Consider the following 10,380-nt stretch of genomic DNA (forward strand, 5'->3'; position numbering starts at 1 on the left):
ATTGGGTCACCGCCTTGATGTTAGTAGAGAACGACAGGGTGTTGTCCAGGGTCACGCCAAGGTTCTTAGCACTCTGGGAGGAGGACACAATGGAGTTGTCAACCGTGATGCCGAGATCATGGAACGGGCAGTCCTTCCCCGGGAGGAAGAGCAGCTCCGTCTTGCCGAGGTTCAGCTTGAGGTGGTGATCCGTCACCCACACTGATATGTCTGCCAGACATGCAGAGATGCGATTCGCCACCTGGTTGTCAGAAGGGGGAAAGGAGAAGATTAATTGTGTGTCGTCTGCATAGCAATGATAGGAGAGACCATGTGAGGATATGACAGAGCCAAGTGACTTGGTGTATAGCGAGAATAGGAGAGGGCCTAGAACAGAGCCCTGGGGGACACCAGTGGTGAGAGCACGTGGTGCGGAGACAGATTCTCGCCACACCACCTGGTAGGAGCGACCTGTCAGGTAGGACGCAATCCAAGCGTGGGCCGCGCCGGAGATGCCCAACTCGGAGAGGGTGGAGAGGAGGATCTGATGGTTCACCGTATCAAAGGCAGCAGATAGGTCTAGGAGTATGAGAGCAGAGGAGAGAGAGTTAGCTTTAGCAGTGCGGAGAGCCTCCGTGACACAGAGAAGAGCAGTCTCAGTTGAATGACCAGTCTTGAAACCTGACTGATTTGGATCAAGAAGGTCATTCTGAGAGAGATAGCAGGAGAGCTGGCCAAGGACGGCACGTTCAAGAGTTTTGGAGAGAAAAGAAAGAAGGGATACTGGTCTGTAGTTGTTGACTTCGGAGGGATCGAGTGTAGGTTTTTTCAGAAGGGGTGCAACTCTCGCTGTCTTGAAGACGGAAGGGACGTAGCCAGCGGTCAAGGATGAGTTGATGAGCGAGGTGAGGTAAGGGAGAAGGTCTCCGGAAATGGTCTAGAGAAGAGAGGAGGGGATAGAGTCAAGCGGGCAGGTTGTTGGGCGGCCGGCCGTCACAAGACGCGAGATTTCATCTGGAGAGAGAGGGGAGAAAGAGGTCAAAGCACAGGGTAGCGCAGTGTGAGCAGGACCAGCGGTGTCGTTTCACTTAGCAAACGAGGATCGGATGTCGTCAACCTTCTTTTCAAAATGGTTGACGAAGTCATCCGCAGAGAGGGAGGGGGGGGGGGGAGGAGGATTCAGGAGGGAGGAGAAGGTGGCAAAGAGCTTCCTAGGGTTAGAGGCAGATGCTTGGAATTTAGAGTGGTAGAAAGTGGCTTTAGCAGCAGAGACAGAAGAGGAAAATGTAGAGAGGAGGGAGTGAAAGGACGCCAGGTCCGCAGGGAGGCGAGTTTTCCTCCATTTCCGCTCGGCTGCCCGGAGCCCTGTTCTGTGAGCTCGCAATGAGTCGTCGAGCCACGGAGCAGGAGGGGAGGACCGAGCCGTCCTGGAGGATAGGGGACATAGAGAATCAAAGGATGCAGAAAGGGAGGAGAGGAGGGTTGAGGAGGCAGAATCAGGGGATAGGTTGGAGAAGGTTTGAGCAGAGGGAAGAGATGATAGGATGGAAGAGGAGAGAGTAGCGGGAGAGAGAGAGCGAAGGTTGGGATGGCGCAATACCATCCGAGTAGGGGCAGAGTGAGAAGTGTTGGATGAGAGCGAGAGGGAAAAGGATACAAGGTAGTGGTCGGAGACTTGGAGGGGAGTTGCAATGAGATTAGTGGACGAACAGCATCTAGTAAAGATGAGGTCAAGCGTATTGCCTGCCTTGTGAGTAGGGGGGGGAAGGTGAGAGGGTGAGGTCAAAAGAGGAGAGGAGTGGAAAGAAGGAGGCAGAGAGGAATGAGTCAAAGGTAGACGTGGGGAGGTTAAAGTCACCCAGAACTGTGAGAAGTGAGCCATCCTCCGGAAAGGAACTTATCAAGACGTCAAGCTCATTGATGAACTCTCCAAGGGAACCTGGAGGGCGATGAATGATAAGGATGTTAAGTTTGAAAGGGCTGGTAACTGTGACAGCATGGAATTCAAATGAGGAGATAGACAGATGGGTCAGGGGAGAAAGAGAGAATGTCCACTTGGGAGAGATGAGGATTCCAGTGCCACCACCCCGCTGGCCAGATGCTCTCGGGGTATGCGAGAACACGTGGGCAGACGAGGAGAGAGCAGTAGGAGTAGCAGTGTTATCTGTGGTAATCCATGTTTCCGTCAGTGCCAAGAAGTCGAGGTGCTGGAGGGTAGCATAGGCTGAGATGAACTCTGCCTTGTTGGCCGCAGACCGGCAGTTCCAGAGGCTGCCGGAGACCTGGAACTCCACGTGGGTCGTGCGCGCTGGGACCACCAGGTTAGAGTGGCAGCGGCCACACGGTGTGAAGCGTTTGTGTGGCCTGTGCAGAGGGGAGAGAACAGGGATAGACAGACACATAGTTGACAGGCTACAGAAGAGGCTACGCTAATGCAAAGGAGATTGGAATGACAAGTGGACTACACTTCTCGAATGTTCAGAAAGTTAAGCTTACGTTGCAAACATTTTATTGACTAAAATGACGAAGATGATACAGTACTGCTGGCTGGTGAAGTAGGCTAGCTAGCAGTGGCTGCGTTTGAACATGTAACTGGCTAGGTAACCTATTTTCGTCGCGGGGGACGAAAATAGCTGGCTAGCTAACCTCGATAATTACTCCAAACTACACAATTATCAAACTATGACAAAGTCAACTAACACTGCACTAGTCAAATCGTTCCGTTGTAATGTATTAGTTTCTACACTGCTGCTAGTCAGTAAAGGTTGGCTAGCTAGCAGTGGGTTTGATGATGACTAGGTGTGTTGACTAAGTCTGGAGTCTGGACAACGGCGTCGCGTCGCGGCGCGGCTGGCTAGCTAACCTCGATAATTACTCTAAACTACACAATTATCTTAGATACAAAGACAGCAAAGACAGCTATGTAGCTAGCTAGCACTACACTAATCAAGTCGTTCCGTTGTAATGTAATAGTTTCTACAGTGCTGCTAGTCAGTAAAGGTTGGCTAGCTAGCAGTGGGTTTGATGATGACTAGGTGTGTTGACTAAGTCTGGAGTCTGGACAACGGCGTCGCGTCTCTCCTGCTCCTCACTCTCTGACTTGCTCCAGGGCTCACAGGTAAGACAACTTCAGCTTTGACCTCAACTCACTCTGGGGTGAGAGGGCAGCAGAGAGAGAAACTTTTGACCTTCTCACCTTTGTCTATTCTCTAGAACAGCAAATGGACGTAAGGGATATAGACACACAGAAGGTCTTCTTTTTGGTTTTACAAGGTAACCTGACAATTATGGTACAATGAATCAATTAGTTGTATGGTAAAGAGTAGATCAATTGATGTGATGAAAAATAAATGAATATCTTGTATCGACGTGATAGCCAACCACTGCTTACGTTTCATTAGGGAAAATCTCTCTGTCCCAGCCTAGCAGGACTCTGGCATAGTGAATGGAGCAGAAGCCAGACGCCACTCCAAACTCTACATCAGTGTTACTCACTATTATTTTGTAAGGGGGCCACTTTGGGTTGAGACAATCATTCAGAGGGCCGCACAGATCTTTCATTTGTTGTACTTTTTCTTCCAATATTGTCAATTGAGAGCAAATTCAGAGCAATAGAGCACATGCAATAGATTTGATGTACAGCACATCACTAATATATACATACACACATCAAATAGGCTACATCACATGTATAAGACCCATATGAAGGTTTACCTCAGTAGTTGTATGAGCAAAAATGTCACTTCTGCTCCTTGACTGAATTCATTCTAAATGTATAGTCTGTTGCTATCCTTGTGAGGCAATCCAGGTGTGCATTGGTCAGTCCGTTTCTGTTTTTATTTCACAATGTTCATTGTTGAAAATGTTTCTTCACATGAATAACTGCTGACAAAAAATGTCACCTTTTGCACACACTGCTTCAGAAGTGGATACTCTGTCTGACACAAGGCTCCAGAAATGGGTAACACCTGATCTTAGATCTCCTTGCAATGTGTAGTGGAACTACAGGCAAATTATCTCACTCTCTATTCCAGCACGGTCAGGACAGAGGGCTGTGATGACTGGGGTCAGAGATGACACTGGCACATGAAAGGGATTCTCAATGACGTTGGAATAACTCCTTGTACTCCAGGATATTCTTGAATCTTGACTTCAACTCTTCCAACACATACACACCAAAATGCATCATAGCTATTGCAGTATGTCTGGGTTGGACGTGGTGACTGCTCTTAGTTTTGGGAAATTAACAAACTGTCTGTCAGGTATGAACAGTGGTGATTTCATTATGAAATTCTGTGACCACACGCAGCATTTTGCCCGGAGGTTTATCTTTCCCTGGGCGCTGGAGCCGTGTTCAAGTGGCAGGTGATGTCAGTTAAAAAGCCAGCTTTAATATCACTGTGGATCATCCAGCTCTGGCTCCTCTCTCCCCTTGCTTGCAACAAATTCACAGATTTGAGGGAGGAGAGAGAAATCTTTCCAAAACTAGTTGAGTATCTGCAGCATCAGCATTTGTGGGTTCGATTACAGGCTCAAAATAGCCAGAAAGTGTTTTTTTTTCTGAAACTCGTCAGTCTATTCTTGTTCTGAGAAATGAAGGCTATTCCATGTGAGAAATTGCCAAGAAACTGAAGACCTCATACAACGCTGTGTACTACTCCCTTCACAGAGCAGCGCAAACTGGCTCTAACCAGAATAGAAAGACGAGTGGGAGGCCCCGGTGCACAAATGAGCAAGAGGACAAGTACATTAGTGTCCAGTTTGAGAAAGAGACTCCTCAAGTCCTCAACTGGCACCTTCATTAAATAGTACCCGCAAAACACCAGTCTCAATGTCAACAGTGAAGAGGCGACTCAGGGATGCTGGCCTAGGTAGAGTTGCAAAGAAAAAGCTATATCTGACTGGCCAATTAAAAAGATTAAGATGGGCAAAAGAACACACACTGGACAGAGGAACTCTGCCTAGAAGGCCAGCATCCCGGAGTCGCCTCTTCACAATTGACATTGAGACTGGTGGTAAGTAAAAAAATAAAAGCAACAAATAATGAATCAGCAGCAGTAAAATAACAATAGCAATATGTACATGTAGGTAGTTAGTGACTATGCAAAGATAATAAACAGAGTAGCTGCAGCGTAAAAGAGGGGTCTGGGTAGCCCTTTGATTAGCTGTTCAGGAGTCTTATGGCTTGGGGGTAGAAGCTGTTAAGAAGCCTTTTGGACCTAGACTTGGCACTCTGGTACTGCTTGTCGTGCAGTAGCAGAGAGGACAGTCTATGACTAGGGTGGCTGGAGTCTGACAATTTTGACCATTGTTAGGGACTTCCTCTGACACCGCCTGGCATAGAGGTCCTGGATAGAAGGAAGCTTGGCCCCTGTGATGTACTGGGCCGTACGCACTGCCTTGCGTCGGAGGCCGCGCAGTTGCCATACCAGGCAGTGATGCAACCAGTCAGGATGCTCTCGATGGTGCAGCTGAACCTTTTGAGGATCTGAGGACCCATGCCAAATATTTTCAGTCTCCTGAGGGGGAATAGGTTTTGTTGTGCCCTCTTCACGACTGTCTTGGTGTGCTTGGACCATGTTAGTTTGTTGATGTGGACACCAAGGAACTTGAAGCTCTCAACCTGCTCCACGGCAGCCCCGTCGATGAGAATGGGGGCGTGCTCGGTCCTCTTCCTGTAGTCCACAATCATCTCCTTTGTCTTGATCACGTTGAGGGAGAGGTTGTCGTCCTGGCACCACACGTCCAGGTCTCTGACCTCTCTATAGGCTGTCTCATCGTTGTCAGTGATCAGGCCTACCACTGTGTCATCGGCAAACTTGATGATGGTGTTGGAGTCCTGCCTGGCCATGCAGTCCTGAGTGAACAGGGGGTACAGGAGCTGACTGAGCACGCACCCCTGAGGGGCCCCTGTGTTGAGGGTCAGCGTGGCGGATGTGTTGTTACCTACCCTTACCACCTGGGGGCGGCCCGTCAGGAAGTCCAGGATCCAGTTGCATAGGGAGGTATTTAGTCCTAGGGTCCTTAGCTTAGTGATGAGCTATGAGGGCACTATGGTGTTGAATGCTGCGCTGTAGTCAATGAACAGCATTCTCACATAGGTGTTGCTTTTGTCCAGGTGGGAAAGGGCAGTGTTGAGTGCAATAGAGATTGCATCATCTGTGGATCTGTTTGGGCGGTATGCAAATTGGAGTGGGTCTAGGGTTTCTGGGATAATGGTGTTGATGTGAGCCATGACCAGCCTTTCAAAGTCTTCATGGCTACAGACGTGAGTGCTACGGGGTCAGTAGTCATTTAGGCAGGTTACCTTAGTGTTCTTGGGCACAGGAACTATGGTGGTCTGCTAGAAACATGTTTGTATTACAGACTCGGTCAGGGACATGTTGAAAATGTCAGTGAAGACACTTGCCAGTTGATCAGCGCACGCTCGCTGTACACATCCTGGTAATCCGTCTGACCCTGCGGCCTTGTGGATGTTAACCTGTTTTAAAGGTCTTACTCACATCGGCTACGTAGAGCGTGATCACACAGTCATCCGGAACAGCTGATGCTCTCATGCATGTTTCAGTGTTACTTGCCTCAAAGCGAGCATAGAAGTAATTTCGCTTGTCTGGTAGGCTCGCTGCTGTGCTTCCCTTTGTAGTTTGTAACAGTTTGCAAGCCCTGCCACATCCTACTGGTGTAGTATGATTCAATCTTAGTCCTGTACGCTTTGCCTGCTTGATGGTTCATCTGAGGGTATAGCCGGATTTCTTATAAACTTCCGGATTAGAGTCCCGCTCCTTGAAAGCGGCAGCTCTACCCTCAGTTAGGTTTGTTCAAATCCGGTGCAGTAGTCATGTATGAAAACCTTTTGAAGATGTGTATAATATCATGTAGCTTATTGGAGAATCAACTATATAGAATTGTGCTCCAAATGTAGCTTGTCAAAACTACCTTGAAGAGCAAAGCTGTGCAGCAGATCCCTATCCCTAAGAAAGGACCAGGACATGAAGGCCAAATCCTTCTGCACTGTGGCAGGGTGAATACCACCAAAATAGGGGGCTCTGCAAACCCACACTTTCTGGAGGTGAATGTCACTGTTGGAGACAGAAGTTCCTGCCAGAGATCTTAAGGGAAAACTGGCACCATAACCCCGTCTCTGATATGTGCCAGGTGGTACCCCTGCTGATTACAAAGGCATTTGCAAGATACGGTCATAGAATATCTTTAATTCTAATTATAGTGACTTTCTTTGCAAAGGTAGAGTCATTTAGTTGTTTAATTACCTTATTTCAACTATCATTGCAGGGAGATTCAGGAGGTCCTCTGGTGTGTAAGGGGACAGCAGTAGGAGTTGTGTCATTCAACCAGCAAGGAAACTGCAATGAGCCACAGAAGCCCAACGTCTACACCAAAATATCCAAGTATCTTTCCTGTTTCATTAAGTAGGAATGAAACAACATAAATTAAACGTTTTTATTTCCAAAACACTTATGGGTACCTTTGTGTGTAAAATATGTATTTTCTCAGATTTTTAATTCCTAGATTTCAGATGTGTATGAAAGTTTTTTGTTGTTGCATAACGCTGCCCCTGAACAAGGCAGTTAACCCACCGTTCCTAGGCCGTCATTGAAAATAAGAATTTATTCTTAACTGACTTGCCTAGTTAAATAAAGGTAAGATATAAAATAAATATATAACTGTTACATTGTTTAGCTGGAATGGAATGTTTATCCTATATATTTGACTGTGATATGTGGTTGTTTCACCTAGCTATTTGAAGATTAATTAACTTGCTATTATCCAGAGTGACTTACAGTATCTGCTTAATGACTAAAATGTCAAATGTACATTTTTTACATACAGATCTCATATTATCGAATAATATATAATACATGTATGTTGTCACAAATCTTATATTTCTTTAATTCTTTTTATTTCTTACATTTGACTGCTAAAACCTAGCAGTACTACTTATTTCTGAGAGTGAGGCAGATATATAGCATTTAAATCAAAGTGTATTTGTCACGTGTGCCAAATACAACAGGTGTACAGTGAAATGCTTACTTACAGGCTCTAACCAATAGTGCAAAAAAGGAATTAGGTGAACAATAGGTAAGTAAAGAAATAAAAAGACAGTGAAAAATAACAGTAGTGAGGCTACATACGGACACTGGTTAGTCAGGCTGATTTTGAGGTAGTATGTACATGTAGATATGGTTAAAGTGACTATGCATATATGATGAACAGAGAGTAGCAGCAGCGTAAAAGATGGGTTGGGGGGGGGGGGCACACAATGCAAATAGTCCGGGTAGCCATTTGATTACCGTATTTAAAGAATATATATTTGTCTGAAATGAAACCAAGTGATAGAATGAACAAATCCCATGCCATGATTAGATAGTGGGGGAAAAAACACACCAATCTCTAGCATAATTACTTCAAACAATAAAAGCTAATTCACCAACATTTCTGAAAAAGGATAAACCGTGCCTTCGGAAAGTATTCAGACCCCTTGACTGTTTCCACATTTTGTTCCGTTACAGCCTTATTCTAAAATTGATTAAATTTAAAATGAACTCAGCAATCTACACACACAATACCCCACAATGACAAAGCGAAAACAGGTTTTTGAAAGTTTAGCAAATGTATTCAAAATAAAAAACTGAAATGCCTTTATTTACATGTATTCAGACCCTTTGCTATGAGACTCAAAATTGAGCTCAGGTGCATCATGTTTCCATTGATCATCCTTGAGATGTTTTTACAACTTGATTGGTTCAAAAAGTTCAGACCCCTTTACCTTTTCCACATTTTAAGTTACAGCCTTATTCTAAGATGGATTAAATTGTCCCCCCCCCTTCTTCAATCTACACACAATGCCCCTTAATTACAAAGCAAAAATGGGTTTTTAGAAAGTTTTGCAAACTGAAATATCACATTACCATAAGTATTCAAAACCCTTTAGTCAGTACTTTTGTTGAAGCACCTTTGGCAGCGATTACAGCCTCGCGTCTTCTTGGGTACGACGCTACAAGCTTGGCACACCTGTATTTGGGGTGTTTCTCCCGTTCTTCTCTGCAGATCCCCTCGAGCTCTGTCAGGTTGGATAGGGAGCGTCGCTGCACAACTATTTTCAGGTCTCTACAGAGATGTTTGATCTGGTTCAAGTCCGGGACCAAGATTAGTCAACAAGGTTCCATTTCAATGATCACAACTTCCTCTCAATCTTAAACTAACATAGCATTTCATGTTTTACTGTTTCTATAGTGACGTACGGTATGGCCCTTTCGTAGTTTACATGTTTCAGAATGGGTGCACAGTGTAGGCCTATATCTCAACTAGTTTTCGTGAGCCCCCCGTCCCCACTCTCTTACCCCCTCTGCTAGATATAACCGTACCTGAGTGTCTTGACACAACTGCATGAGACAAGACAAAAGCATTTACCACTAAGTATGAAGTTTATCACAGTGCTGTTTTCACTGTAAAAGTGAATAATCACAATGTGATAACCACAATTACAGGACTCTGGCATAGTGAATGGAGAAGAGGCCAGGTGCTACTCCAAACCCTATATGGTCTCTGTACAGGCAAAGACACTTGTCTGTGGAGTGCATGTGTGTTGATTTCCAGCAAAGCCTTAAGTCATTTTCCACGAGTCACTACTGACATGGACAACATTGGGTTATTATCATCCGAGTCTTTTGACACATAGGCTACAATAGCAAGGTCTGACACATTTTGATTTGATTAGGATCTCTTTTAGTCCTCATTCGGACTAATCTTCCAAGAGTACTTAAACTTTAAAATACAATTTATAAGACAATCACATTTTCACATAACACACTGTTACAAACAACAAATGTAATACACTGACATAAAAATACTCTGACTCTCACACCCTGATCTGTTTCACCTGTCTTTGTGATTGTCTCTACCCCCCCCTCCAGGTGTCGCCCATCTTCCCCATTATCCCCTGTGTATTTATACCTGTGTTCTCTGTCTGTTGCCAGCGCTTGTGTGGGTTGAATACGCCTGCAACACACTTCCCTGTTCTGCCACGGGCCTATCTCCCTTTGAGTGTTCCCTGGGGTATCAGCCCCGCTCTTCCCTGAGAGGAGGACGTCGGCATAATGTACCTTCTGCCCAGATGTTGTCCGCCGCTGTCGTCGTGCCTGGAGGAGAGCCTGGTCGGTCCACCTCCGGGTACCGACGACAAGTGGATCGCCATCGGACCCCGGCTTCCCGGTATCGTCTCGGGCAGAAGGTATGGCTATCAACCCGGGATCTGCCCCTCTGGGTGGAGTCTCGCAAACTGTCCCCCCCGGTTTATCAGCCCTTTCCCCATCTCCAAGATCATTAGCCCATCTGCTGTCCGCCTTCTGTTTCCCCATACCCTTCGTATTCATCCTACATTCC

The sequence above is a fragment of the Salmo salar genome, chromosome ssa10, assembly GCF_905237065.1.
Source record: "Salmo salar chromosome ssa10, Ssal_v3.1, whole genome shotgun sequence".
In the NCBI taxonomy this organism is placed as follows: domain Eukaryota; kingdom Metazoa; phylum Chordata; class Actinopteri; order Salmoniformes; family Salmonidae; genus Salmo; species Salmo salar.